This window comes from Jaculus jaculus, chromosome 7 (assembly GCF_020740685.1).
Source record: "Jaculus jaculus isolate mJacJac1 chromosome 7, mJacJac1.mat.Y.cur, whole genome shotgun sequence".
Lineage (NCBI taxonomy): Eukaryota > Metazoa > Chordata > Mammalia > Rodentia > Dipodidae > Jaculus > Jaculus jaculus.
In genome coordinates, this window is record NC_059108.1 from 31,995,350 (window position 1) to 32,011,681 (window position 16,332).

The 16,332-nt window shown below is 37.6% G+C and overlaps 1 pseudogene; it reads right to left on the reverse strand.

Annotated features, from left to right (window-relative positions):
* Window positions 1–11,606: 11,606 nt before the first annotated feature.
* LOC101597995 lies at window positions 11,607–13,137 on the reverse strand (annotated as a pseudogene).
* Window positions 13,138–16,332: the final 3,195 nt, after the last annotated feature.

The following is a 16,332-nucleotide window of genomic DNA, read 5'->3' on the forward strand; positions in this document are numbered from 1 at the left end:
ATTTTTATTGATGGTCTGGATGATCTATAGGGAGAGTTAATAGTTAGAGGAAAGTTTAAATGTTGCTTTAGGAGATTGCTGAAAGAGCCAAGAGAAAGAGATGAATGTCTGTAGACTCTTCTGTCACGATGCTCAGAGAGCTTGCTGCATCCTTTTCCCTACAGGGTGTGCTTGCCAGGCAGCTAGAGGCTCACATTGACGATCCTGTGTACTTGTGCAGTCCTGTTTTACAGACATTCTGTGAACTTTTCTACAGGACAAGTGTTTAGGAGTACGCATGATGCTCAGTGAGCGTTTTTGTTGTCACGGATAACTGGCATGCAAAAACTGGAGGTACAGATGCTTAGCAATGCTGATATTTGGAAAAAAAAAAATGTAGTAAATGTTAGCAGAGTTCGGATGAAAGCCTGTGCTCTGACAACCCAAACCCACCAGGTTTGGCAAGCCATCCTCAATAAACCAATTAAAAAGAGAAAAAAGAATAGTGGGAAGCATGATCACATTGGAAACAAGACCAAAGGGACCCAGGGATGCCCTTAGTCCAGCTTTGGGGCCCTGACTGAGGTTTTAACAGAAAACAAGGGGTATGCACAGCCCAGCAGTTCTAGGCAAAGTGGGGACTATCCTCTTCACTCCAGTCTCTATAGCATAATTCTCAAATCATCCCTGAGGCAAATTTTTGCTCTGGCTGGCTTAAGACTTCAGCCACCTTCCTGCCCCCTGCAACCCCAAAATAAGATTCCTAGGACATTTCAATTTCTTGAGGTCCATTGTTTCAGTAGTCTGACAGCAGGTATCCTTAGGACCTGCCCTTTTGCAAGGACAGTTACACAACAACTAGGTCATTTGGTAATGCTGACACAAATCACCTTACTAACTTCTCCATTACCCTTTGCCTGGGACACCAGGGACAGAGCTAAGAGACACTGAGAATCATTCCAATTATCCACAGGATAAACATACAGCGGTAGCCTCTGCTCCCCATTGGGTATGAAGTGCTCTCCACTTTTGCCTGCGCGCCATAAGAGAAGCTTCAAAAGAGGGCTCCATTAGGAATAAAGCAAGCTTTTCATGCCCTGCTAGCTTCTTTCTGCTAAGGGGCCCAGTACTTCCCTTCCTCCTGATATCAGAGTGGACTGTGCAATGAACTTTGTACAGACCATGTGTCCCACAGTTTGAATACCTGCAAGGGTTAGTTGAAATTGTGTCACGAAGGCTGGAGAGATTGTTTAGCAGTTAAGATACTTGTCTGTGAAGATTAAAACCCATTCTTGACTCTCCATGTCCCACTTAAGCCAGCCACACATGAGGGGGCAAATGCATCTGGAGTTCAAGTGGAGTGGCTGGAGGCCCTGGCATGACAATTCTCTCTCTCTCTCATTAAGAAAAAGGCCAGTCTGTTGGGCTTGCCTCAAAAATTAAAATTTAAAATTTAAAAATTGTGTCAAGACTATTTCCTTCCTTGAAACCCATCCTGGGTATGCTCTGAATGGCTTACACAATTCTGACAGGGGAAAGCATGCCTAAGAAGCCCATGCTAGTGGTCCAAATAGGATCTAATATCCTAGAAGAATGAGAGTCCTGAAGTATCCTGAGTTTTCAGAAGTCTTTGGAAGCCTGGAAATCTCAGGGATGCCATGGGCTGTCTCTGAGCACACATGAAGGTTAGAAAATGACCCATAACAAAAACAGGCCCACATAGATGCCAAGGTTTTTCCCAACATATTTCAAGTAAAGAACAAGGTCTAGGGAGCACAGAACCAAAGGAAGACAGGTCAGAACTAAGAGTCTTACACCTACTCCTCCTGAACTTTGTGATGTTGGAGGATGTAGTAAAGAAAAGTACTGTCTCCAAGACAAGCAGACATGTCACCCACATGGAAACTCTCACGCCAATGAAGGCCACTGGGCTCTAGAAGAACCAACCCTGGTTAGAGTACACTTAATAACTTTTATTTGCAAGTGGAGAGAGAAAGAGATAGAAAAGAGAGACAAACTCGGAGAATGGGCATGCCAAGGCCTTCGGCTGCTACAAATTCCATATGCATGCACCACTTTGTGCATCTGGGCTTATATTGGTATGGCAGAATTGAACCTAGGTCATTAGGTTTTGCAGGCAAGCACCTTAACTGATAATCAATCCTTCCAGCCTGTAGGTTACACTTACATATGTCTTCATTACCATAACAGAAAGCTACCAGTGATGTAACAACTACTTCAGTTCCTTCTCTGCATCCCTGCACAGGGAACAGCAGTGCTGGACACAGATCCCCATGTCCTGTGCTCCTATAACCACACTAGAATTTGCTGAAGAAGGTGGGGCAACACCAGAAGTGTTAGTTAACGGGAGCTTAGGAACCCTGTAGACAGGATGAAGCATGGGTGGAACACTAAACCTGGGGGTAACATGATATAAGATAGAAGAATTGTGAGAGAAATATATATATATATAACACACAGAACTGAGAGAATTTTCAAACTTAAATTTAATAAAGAGATGGACAGGGAGAATGAGCACATCCGGGCCTCTAGCCACTGCAAATGAACTTCAAATGTATGTGCCTCCATGTGCATTGGGCTTATGTGGGTCCTGGGGAATTGAATCTGGCTCTTTAGGCTTTGCAGGCAAGCACCTTATCTGCTGAGCTATCTCTCCAGCCCTTAATTTTATTTTTTACCTGATAATAACCTGGAAATTATGGTTACCCTTGAGTTGTCATTAAGGGATAGGAAGGGAAATTTTCCAAAATCCTTTAAAAATGTGGTGTCATGCACACAGTATGTCAGAAAGAGATGAACATACTTATATACTTCTACAATGTCAGAATTTATTCAATGACAATAAATTCACAAGGCATAGCAGTTTCAATGGCAGGAATTTGCCAGGTGCCCCCCTTTGCTTGACAGCTCTGGCTAATGCAAACATAGGTTCCTTTATTCCAATCTTAATTATTGATGTCAACTGTTAAATCACACATCACACACACAGTATATCTCTGCATGTACACGTATTATGTAGGTTACAGAGTGACTACAAAAGATGAGAAAGGCAAGAGTTTCAAAGAGTCCTGAGAGGCCACAGCTGACAAAATGCTTGCCATGCAGGTCTCTCTCTGTCTTGACAGATGACCTGCTGTCAGAGAGGCCTGGGGAGGGGCTGCGGGAGGGTCCTGAGGAGCAGAAGGCTAGGAAAGCAGCAAGTCCAGACATGAAGATGAACAGGCAGGTCGGCAGACAGGCAGATCGTATCTGAGTAGGAGGCATCAGCAGTGGGGACAGAAGCTATCACAGTGCATGGCATCAACTTCTTTTTCTTTTTCTTTCTTTCTTTCTTTTTTTTTTTTTCAGGCATCTACTTCTTCCTGGGCCCTGGTGGTAGTTATGCCTTTCTCAGTCAGATGTCACCAATAACTTCCTAGGACTTATTTTTCTTATATAATTTTAACATACCCATGTGCCCCTATGGTCCCGATTCACCTCCAAAATTTCCAGTGTGGCATCCTTCCTATTCCCATGAATGAATAAATCATTTATCATTATTGTCTCATGGGTGAGTCTGGGAAGGTTGTGCAATTCATGTGTCGTCCCAAGAGCAGAATTATCTTCCACCCTCAAAATGGAATACCAAACTATAGATAAAATGGAGTCCATTAAGTTGATTTAGTACAATATACCGGAAAGAATTCCAAGTTAAATGTGGAAAGTAATTGTTTCTTAGTGAGAAAGTGAAAACAAGACAGAGAGACAGAGAGAGAATAGGTGCACCAGGGCCTCACCCACTGCAACCAAACTCCAGACATTTGTGACACCTAATGAGTATGTGCGATCTTGAACTTGAATTACCTTTGTGCATCTGGCTTACATTGGATATGGAAAGAGATTGAACATAGATCATTAGGCTTAACAGGTAAGTTTCTTAAACTCTAATCCATCTCTCCAGCCTGTGAAATACAATTATTTTTAAAAAGGTATTTTCAATTTTTAACTGTTCATTCCTTATTGCAGTAGACCAATGAATCTAACACTAATTCTATCTTCATAACAAAAAATAGTAACTACAAACCACATCCAAATAATCAATCTACCTGACTCTGTGTAGTACCAAATCAAACTTCAAGATTTAAGTCTGAGATCTTATTGTCTTGGTTCATTTTTATAAAGGAAGGAAAAACTACATATTTGAATTTTGTTTTATTTATCCCAATTTCTACAACTAATTGATTTTATTTAAAAACTTTGAATAGGAACATACGATTCAAGAGAGAATTTGAGAATCAGGAACAACTTGTCATGGCTGAAGGTGTATGAGATTTGGAGATAAGCACACTAATAACTTCACAACTTGTTTTCTTGCATATTTAAACATGATAAGTCTCAGATGACTTGGGGGTAAGGAGTATCGTTGCCTGGTAGATGATAACAATAAAAGAAAAACAAAGGAAGATATCTAGGACGATGTTTTGTCATAACTCATGTTAGGTAGAGCTAATACAGCATAGGCTGTGGTTACAGTACTTTACTACAACTGATAGTGCTGTGACCCAGCGAGGTGTAGCCTCCTTCATATGGATTAAACCTCACAGAAATTGTCCTCTCTAAAGGGAAGGTGGAGTCACATGAGCTTTACTTTAATGAATGAATTACAGAAGTATTCTGGATACAAGATGACATTAAGATGTCCAAGCCCAACACAGCATACCTTCCTGATTAAGTTTGCAAAATCCAGGATATCAAAAGAAGGGAAGCATGAAAACAGGAGTATCTTTCCATAAAGTTGTGTACATTAGAGCTAAACTGTGTCACTATTCATTTTATATTTATATTTATATATATATATATTTTATTTTCAAGCAGAGACAGACAGATGCAGAGAGACAGAGAGAGAGAGAGAAAGAAAGAGAGAAAGAAAGAGAGAGACAGGTATGGTAGTACATGCCTTTAGTCACAGGACTCAAGAGACAGAGGTAGGAGGATTGCTGGGAGTTCAAGATCACCCTGAAACTTAATAGTGAATTCCAGGTCAGCCTGGGCTAGTTTAAGACCCTATCTGAAACAAACAAACAAAAAACAGAGCAAGACACAAAGAGGAACACATAATGGGCCATCAGGACCTCCATCCACTGCAAATGAACTCCAGATGCATGTCCCACTTTATTCATCTGGCTGTATGTAGGTACTGAGGAACTGAACCTGGGTCACTAAGCTTTACAGACAAGCATTTTAACTACTGAACTATCTCTGCAGCCCCAGTATCACAATTTAATATACTTACTCTAAAGAAAAGTGTATAAAAGGAACAATGAATATCAAAAATGACAAAGGAGATGAGGCATGTTTGGGGCTTATTATAGATGAGATGATTTCTGAGATACCCAAAATCAGTATATAGAACCTTGTAGAGACCAAACATCCAACAAAAAACCACAAACACAAGAGTTATTTAAAATCCTCTCATATGTATCTGACACATAAAAGGTTAGTGAAAAGTCCCATTACTCACTTACGTAAGTAAAGCTGAGATGCATTTTCCTGTTTTCTTACATACCTGTGTTTTAGTTCTTATAATCCTGGCCTTTTCCAGCCCTGTTACAAATTAGATTCTGAGTAAGAATTTGGAATGATTCACTATCCTATACCATTTCTCTTTCATTACTGATGCTCTGCTTATGCTAAGTACTTTGAATTTTTACATAAAAATTCATCCTTTTCAATGAAAGTATTTCTATGAAACATTACTGCAATTAAGAACTTTGATGGGCTTAAATAATGACTTCTCAATCCATGATAAAAGCATAATATTTTGGATATATTACACCCAAAAAGATCATTTTTATAATGACTGTTGTAAATATATGTGTATATAAGAAGTACATTTTTTGCCACTGAATTATAATAGAAATAGGAATTAGCTAACAGATAAAAAATTCTCAGAGATGAATATATTTTGTTTAATTTTAGCAAGCTTCATGTATGGATATATTAATTCAATCACCAATGAATAAGTAGATTTCTTGAATATCTACTGATAATGTTCTATGGTAATTTCTTTCTAAATGACTTTTTAATTTTTTTCTTTTTAGCCACTATGCTGCTATTAATTTTTTATAATCTTCCTGATTTTTTATATCATGTGTACCTTGGCATCAAGACAGTTTATACTTAATGTGTAATATATGAATATATGAATAAATGAATAAAAAGTATGAACATGATATTAACATTTGTTTTATCATCTTTCCTTTTTTAAAGGATTTTATTATTTTTTCAGGGAGAAAAAGAAAGAGAGAGAGAGAGAGAGAGAATGGGTGCACAAAGACCTCCAACTGTTGCAAACGAACTCCAGATGCATGCGCCACCGTGTGCATCTGGTTTATGTGGGTCATGGTGAATCAAACCTGTGTCCTTTGGCTTTGCAGGCAAGTTCCTTAAATTCTAAGCCATCTCTAAAGCCCTGTTTTATCTTCTTATAGCTTCATTGTTAGCCAGGCATTTACTCATTCATTGAACAAGCAATCATTAAATGAAAGGTCTTTGACATTTCTGGGTACTGGAAATTGCTATACAGATTTAAATGTTCTTTTCTTTTTTAATTTTTATTTTTGAGTTTTAATTTTTTAATTTTTTAATTTTATTTATTTATTGGAGAGAGAGACAGGATTGGCATTCCATGGCTTCTAGCCACTGCAAATGAACTCCAGATGCATGTGTTACCATGTGCATCTGGCTTACATGGGATCTGGAGAATTGAACCTGGGTCCTTAGGCTTCACTGGCAAACACCTTAACCACTAAGCTGGCTCTCCAGCTCTGAATGTTCTCTTCTGTTTGCCCCTGGTAACTTTCAACTTAGTCTTCATGATTTTGGTGAACTCTACTATTTTCCATATAGTATTCAAAGACTCCCTCAAAGGAAGTTAACTGCTACTTTTCAGCAAGTCCTTATGTCTTTATTAATTAATGACCTGAAGGCTACAGCCAGGACCTGAAAATGCTTTCCATAAATATTGTTGTTTTGCCAAGGGATTTTTGTGTGTTTTTACCATATCTTTTACCTTACAGTTTTCTTTTTCTTTTCTTTTTTTTTTTTTCTGAGAGATTAACTCAGTGACTAGGAAGCAGATTACCTCACACCTGAGAAACAGAAGATATCCCAGGTCCCTAAAAGTTATATTATGAGATTAATTTACATAAAATTTGGATAAACATGAACAATTTGTTACAATATGGAGATTTTCATATGTAGTCAGTAGCCATCAAATCACTCTAAAAGCAATTGCATAGTGACTGGGTAGAAATAGATAAACATCATTCACTATGTAGCTTATCTTTTGAATGGATTCCTCAGATTGGGATCACATATGTACATAGCAGTGCCATAGGAAGGCTGATTCTCTGGTTTAAAGGGAATTGACTTCTCACTACAACATTCCACTGTGATAGGAGTAATGGAAGCCATGTTGAATCTTTTCATAGAAGCTCAAATTCCACTATGGAAGTGCAGCCTCTGTCATCTAATTGGCTCCACAAAGCCCCACCTCCTAATACTATTCCACTGAAGTTTCGACACATAAATTTTAGGGACCATAGACATTCAGAACATAACACTGGGCCATGGAAAATCCTGATAGTTCATCAAATATCCTATTTATCTATGTGAGACTGGGTTTATTTTTGGTTGAATTTGATAGTGATCTATTTAAATTTATGATTTAATTTCCTTTAATTTGTGATTTATGATAAGCAGACCACCCTTTAATATGGATGGGTTTCATCCAAACAGTTGTAGGCTTGAATAATAGAAATTTGGTTCTGCCCGCAAGAAAAAGAAACTTGCCTTGTCTGACTGTTTCATACTGGAACAGCACTTTCTCCCTGCTTTTGATTCCGATAGACATGGTGACTTCATTTCTCCAGACTCCCAAACCTTGGGACTTGGCCTGAAATTTCATCTCCAGCTTGCTAACTCACTCTGCATTTATTTTTATTTCTTCTGAGTTGACACAATACCTCCTGGAAGGAAGAGAAAGGATTGGGAAGATAAAGAAAGTTACAAGGCTCAGGAAGCACATAAAAATTGCAAGACTTAGGAAATTTAGGAATTTAGAGTTGCATGACTTTCAAGGCTCCTCTGCAAGTCATACCAGCAGTAAATAATTGCTGGAGGGATGGAGACTTGGAGCTGCATACATGCTGGACAGGGAGCTCTAGGATGCCATTTTTGTAAGTCGTCATATATGTTGTGCTGGAACTTTGTGGTGACACAGTTGCCTCAGAATAACCCACAGGCCTGTGAGGAATCTCTCAGCTCTAGTCCTGTAAGTAACTCTACTAACATCATTTGTTCAATGAGGACGATGTGGATGCAACCCTCTCTCTAGCATGTTGTTGGTGTCTCACCAGAGTGAAGCGACAGTTCTTTTCACATGTTTCCACAAAAAGTCACATCACAAGAAGTTTTCAGACTTCAGAATCATGTGAATTAATTATTAATACTTTTTTGGTTTTTATTGCTATTATATTTATTATGAGGATTTGTGCATGTATAGAGTTTATGGTACTTAGCTAAGTACCACAAGAATGGTAATTTGAAATAAAGTTTATTTAGATAACAGTCTGGAGCCTTGGAAATCTGATATTCAGGCTCTAGTATCTGGAAAGAGCTTTTTGCTGCATTATAACATGGTGCGGGGCATTAAATTATAATAAAAAGCAATGAAATATCATCCCAGCTTTCTCTGTCCTTATAAAGCTACCAGTTACATTATGGAAGCCACATCCTCTGATGTTATATAATCCCAACTAACTCCTACAAGTCCTGCCTCCAAATAACAGTCTAATATAGATCAATTTTGACATTAAGTTTCAACATCAGTATCAGAAGGGTTATTCAAACCATGACATATTTGTGTGTCACACACACATACACACACACAGACACAGACACACACACACACTGGTGTGTTAAGTTTCTCTGGAGAATTCTTCTACTAAATTCAGTGAAGGAAAATTATATGTAATTTTCTGAGAATAGCTGAATTCAAATCCTAGAAAATGTTCTTCAGTTGCCATATGTATAAAATGTTTACTAACATGCTTCTAAAAATAGACATTTGCATAAGTAGGAATAGCAGAAATGGTTTCTTCAGTTTCAAACTAATTAAAATCCCATTGATCAGTAGCTTAACAGTGCAGAGATGGTGATGAAAAAGACAAATTAGGAGCAAAGCCACTGAAATATTAAAAAAGTACAAAATACTGCCTCCTCACTGGTTGAAACCCAAAGGAAGTGAAAATCTCACCTGAAGAAATTAAAAAGATAGTTCTCTTGTACATCTGTTCTTTTTTTTTTTTACATGTAATACCCAGATTTTAATAGATTCTTAAAAAAATACATGCAATGTACACAAAACATTCATAAAATCTCTTGTCTATTTCATGACAGAAGCATCAGAGTAAAATGTGAGGAATAAAAGCATTTTATCTGAGTATTCAGAATCACACACAAGTTACCTTTACAGTTCAATTTACTATATATAGAAATCATTTGGGTTTTATATTTTCACTTAAATTTTGAACTGAGATTACACTATTATATAAAAAAGATTTTACATTAATTATTGTTGAACATACCAAATTGAAATACATAGGTTTAAATTTTAAATTTATGGCAAACAGTCTTCAAATACAATACAGGTATTTTTTAAAAGTTACCATATCATCCAATATGTGACATTTGCGATTCTGGGCTGTTTCACATACAATAGCTGTCCTATACAAATGGCAAAATTGAAATGCCATGAAACTCAAGCCTGCATAGTCACCAAGCTTAGGACTTAAAGTTGTACCACTGTTAAAAAGGTTTGGCATTTCTGGAAAACACAAAGGTACAGAACTATTGCCCCTCCTTGTTACAATTTTAAAAAGTTACATAGTAGCTTGGAATTTTGCATAAAATCCCATACTGTACCTTGGAAAAGACCAAGGACAGTAACATGACAATGGACTGGGATCCTAAGTTCATTCTGTAATTAATAGAACCCATGATATCCTAATGGGTATTAATTAAATCAAAAATATTGAACACCTACTGGTTTGGGATTGAAATTAGAGATTCATGATCAATTTCTCTCCACTTTAAAATCAAGGTGTAAAAACCAGTTATTTAAGTGCATTCCAAACTTCTCCTATGTAGCACAGGTAGAATTTTCTGTCCATTGGTACCAAAGTGAAGTTACATTTCCCCTTGGGAGACAGAAATTCCACACTTGAACACAGAATAAGTTAGGAAAAAATGACCCCTGTAGAGATTGTTTATTACTATTGTGATTCTGAGGTCTAGGATTACTAATATATTAGCAATGAACAAAGCAAATTCCTGGCAAAACTGTCAGGTTAGTGATGCTAACTCCCTCCCCCAACCACCATAAAGTTTTAGTACACAACGAAAAGTAATTACTAAGCTGAACAAATTGAAAATAATAAACTAAAGAAATAGTTTAAACCAACAGCAAAAACCCTCACTTGATATTACTGTAGTTGAGTAATTGAAGAAAGTGTGCTTCACTCCCAAACCCCCTTGAATATTCTATACAAAGGGGCATCGGATTTCTAGATACAGATGTAAGCCCTTCTATGTTTTAGTGCTCTGCAGCTCTCTGCATTTTCACGTCCTACCCCACACTAAGTTTATTCAAAGTATGCAATCTTCAATATTAGTGGGAAGATCTGTGATTCAAAGATTTACTAATGTGCTCTATACACCCTATCTATACAGAAACACCTATTATTACAATTGGCGTATGCAAGGTTAACATTTTTGGTGTTAACTTGTTAACATCATGCTTACTGCACATCAACTCTCCAAGCTGAATCTGAACTTCTCACAATGATTTACCAAACACTTTGCTTAAATTATTAATTAAATAACTGAAAAATGCACTGAGTCAAACCAAACTTTAAATGGGCTATAAAGAAAACTAACCCTCAGAACAGACCATATACCCATCTATTTCAAAACTACTTTTGCTAGCTAGACCCTTTCCCAAAGTTTTAGCCTGAAAAAAAACAGTAAAATCTACACAAAATTTTATTGCAATCATACAAGGGTTACATTAGGTCAAATACAACAAATACTATGATGCAACTTTACATTTATTAAACTACAGTTCAAAGCACAAATTTACACATTCTAAATACACTAAACGTATCTAATTGTAGTCACACTGGTCTTCCACTGATATCTGATATATCTGGGTGAATGACATTAACTTCACAAGACTGTTTTAACATGAATCCTTAGTATAAAAACTGTACTTTATGTAAACGATTTAATGGGGAACCCAATTAATGGGCTTCCATCTCCACTAAGTCATCCATTTTGTTGCATATTTTATTTTAAACACTTAAGGGGTAGGACAAACTGATAAGTTAAATCTGGATACATTATCTAAATCTACCATTACTCCCAATGAATTATAGATGACAGCTGATTTTTGTCTGGTCCCAAATAGCTATTACTATGAATTTGTTTCAAGAGAATTAAGATAATAAGATTGAATTTTTTTTTCCCCAAACTGGAATGTAGACCAGACAAGCTACACCTGGGACTTCAGATCTAAAGAAGCATTAATGCCTGCTTAAGCTTCCATGGAAAAGCTGTCTTCCTGGCTCAGCTGAATGCAAGAAGGTGCAAAGAAGAAGTTTTTCATCATTGTGTCTGAAGTAATTCCAGCATCTTGCATCTCATACCAATCACTGAATGACATCATGTAATAAATAGCTGGCCTCTGGACATCATTAAAAGCAGATGGCTCATGGAAAGAATCTGCTCCCATGTTATCAAAGATAAGCCCGTCTCCCACATCCAGCTCAGGAAGAAGACAACTTTCCACAATTTGATCAAGCTCCTCACAGGTTGGACCCCAAAGGCTGCTTGTAAACAAAGGCTCATCTTCCTTGTATTTCTTGTGAACTCTGGAATGGTATTTAAGTCCTCAGAAAATTTACTTGCAAAAGAACCATAAACACCATCATTTATGTAATACACGAAGACTGGTTCATCACTCCCGGATTTTTCTACTCCAGGGGAAAATTTATCGTTTTCAACAACTTTCTTAGCAATAATATTAACTGCAAGTGTAAATGCAGAAGACACAAAATAGCTTCCAGGTTCTGAAATTATCTTAATACCAGTACCTTCAAGAAAGTAGATACCCAACAGTGGGCTGATAATGTGATTAACCTCTTCCAATTGAAATTCAGTTCCTGTGAAACCTCTACCAATGTCTAACATGTTCATTGTAAAGCCAAATTCTCCAGCCATGTCAAACACACAATGATCATCAGACAGAGCATGTACGTATACTTGAGATTTTTTGCAAGCACTTGAAACATGAAATTTAACCCCAATTATTTGGACATCAAGTTCCTTAGCACATTCCAAAAGATGCCTACAGTTCTTCAGTGTAGTACTGAACTTCATATTACCATCTTCACCTCCAATATTATCTTCTGTTGCAATATGGAGTAAGATCTTGACATTTCGGTGATTTCGTGCAATTTTCTTCAATTCAATTTCACTGTCACATGTCATAATATTTACTCCAACTCTTGCTGTATACTTTATCTGAGAAACTTGCTTGCGAGGACTTATGTAAATAATGTTTTCTGGAGAAACACCCAATTCTTGCACTAAAGCCATTCCATTTTGCTGGAGCAAGCAATTCCAGTTCCAAGAGCTGCCAAAATCTCAAGTACAGCTGGAGGAGGGCTGCACTTCACTGTGTAAAATGGCTTTATCTGGGCCACCACATTCTGCCACCAACTGTGTTTCTTCACAATCTTCCCAAGATCTCCCACAAAAAAATGCACTCTTCCCCGTCAGGGTGTGTTCGTACACATAGTTATCAATAGCATTTCCAAGGTTTGTTCCTTCATCCAACAGGCCAACGGAGTAGTTTGCATCGTCAATAAATCCTTTCATCTCAGCCATATTCCACAAAGCCGAATGTCATAAACCAGGAAAAACAAGAGACGGGCCACAAGCCTATGCCTGGGTCCTTAGAATATGCAACAAAATGGACAAGTTAAGAGATGGAACCCCCCATCATCAGCTAGGTTCTCAAGGTGGCTCAGCGTTGAAGTCGAACTGCTCTCTATACAGTACTTCTCCTAGGCCCTCTGGGTACTTGTATACCTGGGCAGAAAGTTCGCCGTGAGATTACGGCACAAAGAGTCGGGTAAAGCGTCTTCTCTTTTTCGGCGGATTTTTTAAAAAAAATTTTAAATTAATTAATTTATTTATTTGAGAGCGACAGACACAGAGAGAAAGACAGACAGAGGGAGAGACAGATAGAGGGAGAGAGAGAGAATGAGCGCGCCAGGGCTTCCAGCCTCTGCAAACGAACTCCAGACGCGTGCGCCCCCTTGTGCATCTGGCTCACGTGGGACCTGGGGAACCAAGCCTCCAACCGGGGTCCTTAGGCTTCACAGGCAAGCGCTTAACCGCTAAGCCATCTCTCCAGCCCTCGGCAGAATTTTTAAAGAGGGATGTGGTTACCTTGAGCAGAAATACCCAGGGCGGCCAGGGCCATTGACTGCGGGGACGATGTGGGGGGTAAAGCGCGGCACCCACACCAGCTGAGCGGCGCTGGCGGCAGCGGCAGACAGAGAGAAACGGGCTGTACATCTGTTCTTACACTCACATTAAAGGGCCACTTTACATTCACAATAGAAACTGCCATGGAGATGATGGGTCCTCCAAACTTCCTGTGTTAGAAATGTTCCCAGCTGCTGAATCCAAGCAGAGGGTGATTGAATGCTAAGAATCTAACCTACCTAATAGATGAGGCAATTCACTGATAAATTCATGTGACTTGGATGAGGCAGATCCCTGGGCATGAGATCTGGAAACTCGTACATTTGTGCCTGCCTCCCTCCTACCTCACTGGGCTTCCTGGCTGCCAGGGGATAAACAACTTGGCTCCACCGTGGTTCTGTTTTGCTTGAGGTGTACAGCCATGGAGTTTATGGCCTTTGACTATAATTTCTGAAACTTTGAAACAGAATAAATCTTTTCTCCTTTTAAACTGATCCTCTCAGATATTTTCCAAGGTGTCAAAAAGTATGACTAACACAGCATCCCAAAGAACGTGCTCTGACTACCACAAAATGAGATGTGAAGCGGAGCTGAAAGTACACGGTGAATGTGAAATTCAAGGCTATGGGCATTATTTGCTAATAGGTTACAGAAGACAAAATGAACCTTGGTCGATGAATTTCTACTCAGATAGATACCTAAGTTTTTAACAGACCCAACAGCACAATTTCAATAAAGATAAATTATTTTTAATATAAAATGTCCTCTAAAATTCCATTACTATCACCTCTTATTATCTGAACAATAGAGACTATATTACTTCAATGAATACTTTCATCAGATAGAAAAGTTACAAGGAAATGAGTATAATTTACCAAATCTCACTACTTTATTCTTTTCACCATTTTGGAAAATAGGGGAAGCCATCAAATATCAGATATTATGAAGAAATATGAGAGCTGGAAAAATGAAGTTCTATTTTCCCATGGTCCAGAGGGAAATTTAATTTATAGAGACTTCTTGGTCCTTGATACTGTGTTATTTCTGAACCTGACATAAAACAAGGAAAGTGAAAACACTAAAGAAAATAAAATCTGTTGTTTTATTTTTGGCATAGAATGCAGTCATTGCATCATTTTCCTGCACATTTCTGCATGTGTAATGACTGGGATTTTACCACTTCCATCCTATATACAGTGTCTAAGCATTAGTTTCTAAATCTCTTTTATATTTTCCACTGGCAAGTTTTGTGGTCTGTAATTAAAAAGAACAGTAAAGCAGGAAAGCAAAGGCAATATTATCCTTTTACTTCTATTACATTGTTGGAAATGGTGTTTTAGATAAGAAAAGAGGTTTTGTTTTTTTTTTTTTCCTTAAAATCTTCTATTCCTTGGATGAGCCTTTCTTTCATTTTATTGATTCTTTGTCATTGTTGATAAATTCTTTAAGTCCGATAAACTGAAGTGGTTAAAATTTTGCAGTTTTACTTTTCCTTACTTCACGTTTTTACCTATTTTCACTCTGCATAAGACATCCTTTCTACCCTGCAAAGTGATTACTTATGTGAAAAGAAAAGCTCCTGAAAGGTAATATGTCATGAAAAAGGTGGATCCAATGCTGTGTCTTCCCAGAGGGATAACAGGCTTGCTTTGCATGCACCTCAAACAGCCGCACCTTTGCTCAGAAAAATATCATATCAACTACACTTGCAATTTAACTGAAAATTGTCTGTAGGCTTTGTGAACTCATAACATTTTTTTTGTCCATTTTATCTATATTACTTTCAATGCATTTGCTTTTAATTCTTTTGGAATAAAAAGAAACAAGACAAACTCATATTCAAAGTCTCTTTTAAACAATAGTCATTAAGTTTTCAAGTCATGTGTTGAATTCAATACATCCCAGCATGCATATATGGGTTTATGATAGTCACCTTTTCATTGCTGGCACAAAACACCTGACCAGTAATAGTTTATGTGAGGAAAGCATCTGTTTCACAAATACTTGAATCTCTGGGGATACTTTTATTCAAACTACCAGAAGGTTTGAACTTGAAAGCATATGAATTTAAAGCTTTTTAAATTTTGTTTGATTTATTTATGAGAGAGAGAATGTATATATGTGTGTGTGAGACAGAATATACATACCAGGGCCTCCTACCACTGAAAACAAACTCCAGGCACATGTGCTCCTTTGTGTGTCTGGCTTTATGTGGGTATTGTGGAATCTAATCGGGGCCATCAGGCTTTACAAATAAGAACCTATAACCACTAAGTCAACTCTCCATGAGTTTAGCATTGTTGACAATAGTATGAACAAGAATATCCTAACTGGCCGACCTAATGATGTCCTTGTTTGGAAGACTGAGTAATAATGCTCTCTGAGATACTCAAATGGGCATGCCTGACCTCTAGGAAAGAATACAGGACAAAAATTCATCTATGAGTGTGGTTAAGTCACATATAGCTATGCTTGTAAAGATGATAAGATTACAAACAATGAGACTTGGTGGTTTCATGTGTATAAGTTCCTGCAGCAAAAAGTATATTTCATTCTCATTCTCTTCTTGGTCAATTTCCCATGTAAATTTTTGTAAATCTGCTAATTCTTTGTCTTAACCAGAAATAAGTGGGTACTAGAAGAGGTTTAAGTCAATTTTCTTGCCACTAAAATATGTTATAATTTATATAATGTACAAATAGATAGAACATGCCAAGTAATAATTCATTGAATTAT